Here is a 5,000-nt window from a genome sequence, read left to right as displayed (position 1 = left end):
ACATTCATCTCTTATGTAACAGTGTTCAGCATTAAAAAATTTAAAAGAAGAGGCACTTACTCATCAATTTCAAAACAGCCTATGAAGAAAAATAAAAAAAATTTAAATTCATTCCAGTTTTATACATTCATGATTTGATCACATGTATAACTTTTCTTTTTTATTACCTTATTTAATTTTATTATTATTACTACTATTGCTGCTACAACCTAGAAGATACCTCAGTGATACTAATACCTGCTGGTAAAGTTAAAGGTTTCACCTTTCTTTCTTTAAACATATCACAATACCTTTCTTGAGTTAAATATTATCTAATGGCTTTAAGAAGTTATGGTAATGTTCATCAGTTATAGAGTGTGGGTTTGTGTGTGTGTGTGAGAGTGTATTTTGAAGAGGGCTTTGGTGGTTGGGATGGTGAGGGTGGTGGGTGTTGTGTGTGGGGAGGGGGGGGGGGGAAGTAAAAGAGTGTTCATTACACGATTTCTCCTGTTGTTTGTAACAATCACACCTGGTATAGCTATTTCGAGTGGCAAATACAAACTGCAAAAAAAAAACATCTATATCATTGCCAACGGCCATATCACGATGAACACACCGGTTCTCGTCCGATCACCGAAGTTAAGCATCGTCGAGCGTGGTTAGTACTTAGATGGGTGACCGCTTGGGAACACCACGTGCCGTTGGCACTACTATTTTGCACCCTACAGAAAAAAATTTTTTTTTAAAAATTTCAATTTTAAATTTTTTTTTCCCCCACAATCACCACATTTCCCCCCCCCCCCCTAACACACACACTCACTCTCTCTCAATCAATCAATCAATCAATCAATCAATCAATCAATCAATCACTCACTCACTCACTCACTCACTCACCCACCCAGTAGCTGTGAATCTTTGCATGTGTATACCTCATACAAAATTCAAAGTGAAAAAATAAATATATAAGTGTATATGTATGTATGTATGTATGTATGTATGTATGTATATATGTATATATATATATATATATATATAAACACACACACACACACCTATTTTGAAGTTTCTCTGTTTCAGTGGGCAGTTATGTATAATAATGAGAGATTCAAAAAGACGTTGATAACAATGTCATCAATGCCTGTTTAGTGTGCTCATTTGTTGGATGGTCGGCAGCAATACTAGAGGTGGTACAGCTGTAACCTGTAAAATTGTACCTGCAATGTGTTGTGTATGGAAAAAAATAAAAATTATATCATCTAAATTTTTGTTATCCAACAATAACCTTCCCATCAATGCATGATGTCACAGTAGCCATAGCTCTACTCTTTCTGCCATATAACATTGGGGGGAAAAAAAAAAAAAAGGAGCTATTAGAATAATAACAAAAGATAAAAAATCATCTAACTGCAGACCAAAATTCAAAAAACTTAAAGTCCTGACTGCCATAAATGAATACGTTCTAGAAACTTTTTATTCATTCTTAAGAAAAAGAAGAAAAAAAAAATTATTATTTTTTTTTTTTTTTTTTTTTTTAGATATTCGCACATAGGTATAACACCAGAAATGCTAGTAAATTGAGGATAGTTGAACATAACACTAGGCGATTTGAAAATGGACTAAATTACTTGGGAGTAAAACTTTACAACTTAATATCACAGAAAATAACTAAAACAATTTACCAGTATTAAAAAAAAAAACAATAAAAAAAAATTCTTCTAGAATATCCTACCTACCCTCTGAAGCTATTCTTTAATTTGATTGATAATAGAGAAATTGAACTGTTAATTTGTTGAATGGACTTGTGATAACAGCTGCTTCATGTTTTGCATAAAGTTAAATTGTGTAACATGTTATGTATTTTTTTTTTTTGAAATTTTTTTTCTTGGTAACTTGCATCATGTAAATATTAATTGTCTGCACATACATGTTCTATATCCCGGAGCCTTGACTCCACGTGGGATCAACAGAACAAAAATACAAAAAAAAAAAAAAAATCCAGCTCACTAATCTAGGTGCATTTTGCTAACAATATTTGGAATATATATATATTTTTTTTTTGTGTAACATGCAAATTCTGTATTATTCTGCACACATTATTTATAATCTTCTATCATTTTCTTAGATAATAACTATTAATTCATACAATAGATTGTGTGTGCATAACCTCCTGGAAACATTTGCACTTACCTCCTACTTTACTTTTTCATTTAAGCAATCCTATTCGCATGTATACACTTAGGTTGCAGCATCGAAATTGTGTAAAATTCAAAGTGTGTATTGCCTGAAAAAAAAAAAAAAAAAAAAAAAAGACATACCAAATATTTGCATACAGCGACACACTACATATTTGCACACAGTGGAGTTTTGCGGTAATTAACCTAGCACAATTTACCACACGCAATCACACGCCCGCGATGAGATAACACACTCGCTGTTTTCCTGTTGACCGGCACGAGGAGTAAGAAAAATTGATATTTACACGAGCACACACTCCCACACTAGTCACAACGTCGGTCATCAAGTTGTGTTGAAAATTCCTGTAGCCTCTGTTTTCCCAAATGATTTCACTTAAAATTTCATTTAACAAGACCATAAACAAATTTACAATACTAATTTCTTAAACAAACACTTCAGCGAACAAGTGACTGTCGCATTCATTACAAAGCTTACAACTTAACAGATGTTTCCGATGTGAAATAAAATAAGAAAATGTTTTACAACCAACCTAGAACATTTAGTCAAAACGTTTTTGTCCTGGTTTATGATTATTTTCCGTGACATGAATGTTTCAAAACTAATAAAAATACGAATGCAGCCAAATATAATGAAGTTAGCACATAAAAGACGACTTAAAATATTTCATTTTTCGAGAATTGGCAGAGCAAGAACGCACAGGTCCAACGGAAATTTCTTTAAAGATAAACGACCATCGGACAAAAACACCCCCTCCCCTCATCCTCAAAAATACGTGAATAATATACTTTTTCAATTATATTTTTATCGTTTTTTTTTTTTTTTTTTTAATATACTCATTAAAACTTCAAAATAAGCAGGTACTCGTGTGTTTTTCTCTCTACAATGTACCTGATCTCGGTGCGTAAACCTACATCATTTAGAGATGGAATTAATGTACACATACAAGTAAAATTTTGTTCCATTGTAAAATTGAGAGAAAGAAGGTTTTCCAAACGCATTAAGTATGGAGACTTTAAATAAGATTACGAGCTTATAAATGTTTGCAACGAAATAAAGTGACCATGTATCTGCAATTTCAAAAATATTTTTGCTCTGCTAACCTCACATGCAAGCAAGTAAAAATAACCTCACAACTTACTTACCTCTCTCAATTTCGCAGTACCAAAACATAGAAGGGATAAATAGGATAGTTTTTATTCGAAATCCTGCAAGAGTTTTAATTTTTATTAAAATATTTCTCCAATGTAGCATGTGTGTGGAATACTTCATCAGCAACTTGCATCTGCACCTTGAGTGAATTGAAGGGCAGCCAGTTTTAAAAGCTAAACAGAAACTGCACTCTTGAGAATGCATCAGATCCAAGTGAAATGCTTGTTGTGTGTACAGTTAAAAGTTTTATTATTCACACAATGAAAATGTAAACAAAATTTACTCACAATAATAATCACATCATCCTTGGAGGTGCACGAAGAAAGCCATTCCAGGTGGCACTGAACAAGGTGATTTGCTAGTGCTTCCACAGCAAACAGCCTTCATGAAATTATCTCCACATTTTCAGCATACTATACACTAAAGTATACCTAAGTTAATTTAACCATTTTCAAGTGATTCCAGCACAAATTACGTATTTGATTCCTTGAATAACATCTGCAAATGAAAAGTTCCCTGTTTGGTGTAGCAGTAAATTTAAACAGCTCGCAGTGCAAATTAAACAGTGCAGCTGCCATAAAAAAATTACACTATTAGTGGAACTGCCCATTATGTCATCGTAGACTGCTGACATTTAGAAAACATTGAAAAATCAGTGCTAAAGAAGCCCTACATTACTTTCGCTGTCCAAAGTGCGCTGCTCCCTACGTGAGCAAGGCATCGAGAATTTTCTGAACCGTCCGCAACCAGAAAATTGGGTAACCAGATATTTGCAGAGAGAAAAATTTTATTTTCACTTTGCTCTTGCATTCTGTAGGATCAGTCTCGTCATGGCAGATACCGCAGCAGCGACTGCAGCACCAGCTGTTGCCCCATCACAGGCAGCTTCCCCGAAGAAAGGCAAGGCTGCGTCGAAGAAGCCACGAGCCAAGCCCGCGCACCCGCGCACATCTGAAATGGTGGCCTCTGCGATCAAGAGCCTCAAGGAAAGGGGCGGCTCATCACTGCAAGCCATCAAGAAATACGTCGCCTCTACCTACAAAGTAGATGCGGAAAAGCTGGCACCTTTCATCAAGAAATACTTGAAGGCAGCAGTGGCTAGCGGCGAGCTTGTCCAAACCAAAGGCAAGGGTGCGTCTGGCTCCTTCAAGCTGGCTTCAGGGACCACCGGTGCTCCGGACCAGCCCAAGGCTCCAAGCGGCAAGCGTGGTGCAGCTGCCCCTAAGGAAAAGAAGCGATCCGTAGCCAAGAAGGCAGCGGTGGGCAAGAAACCAGTCAAGAAGACTCCGCCTACAGCAGAAAAGAAAAAAAAGGCAGCAGCTGCAACCCCCAAGCCCAAGAAGGCACCTTCAAAGGCAAAAAAGGTGTCCAAACCTCCCACGAAGAAACCCCGTGCTCCAAAGCCAAAGAAGGTTGCCCCAAAGAGCAAGTCGCCCAAGAAAGCAGCCCCAAAGCGGAAATGAAGATGCCAGCAGGACCGCTGGCACTTTCTGTGGCACTGTACCACCTTATCGGCCCTTCTAAGGGCCAACAATACTAGTCATGAAGGTATCAGTTGTTGCAATCATTGCCTCCTATAGCCACACCTCTGCCGTTAGGTAAAATTCTGGTTAAAAAATTTCTTATGGTATTTGAAGCGGGGGAAATAAATAAATAAATAAAGAAATTTATCAATT

The 5,000-nt window shown here is 36.5% G+C and overlaps 1 non-coding gene across 1 annotated transcript; it reads left to right on the top strand.

Annotated features, from left to right (window-relative positions):
* Nucleotides 1–567: 567 nt before the first annotated feature.
* LOC134544248 (5S ribosomal RNA) lies at nucleotides 568–686 on the top strand. The gene has a single exon (XR_010077638.1). It is a non-coding gene; the product is annotated as a 5S ribosomal RNA (ribosomal RNA).
* The last annotated feature ends 4,314 nt before the right edge of the window (nucleotides 687–5,000 follow it).

Source organism: Bacillus rossius, unplaced genomic scaffold (assembly GCF_032445375.1).
Source record: "Bacillus rossius redtenbacheri isolate Brsri unplaced genomic scaffold, Brsri_v3 Brsri_v3_scf35, whole genome shotgun sequence".
Taxonomy (NCBI): domain Eukaryota; kingdom Metazoa; phylum Arthropoda; class Insecta; order Phasmatodea; family Bacillidae; genus Bacillus; species Bacillus rossius.
This window is presented reverse-complemented; position numbering and strand designations above follow the sequence as displayed.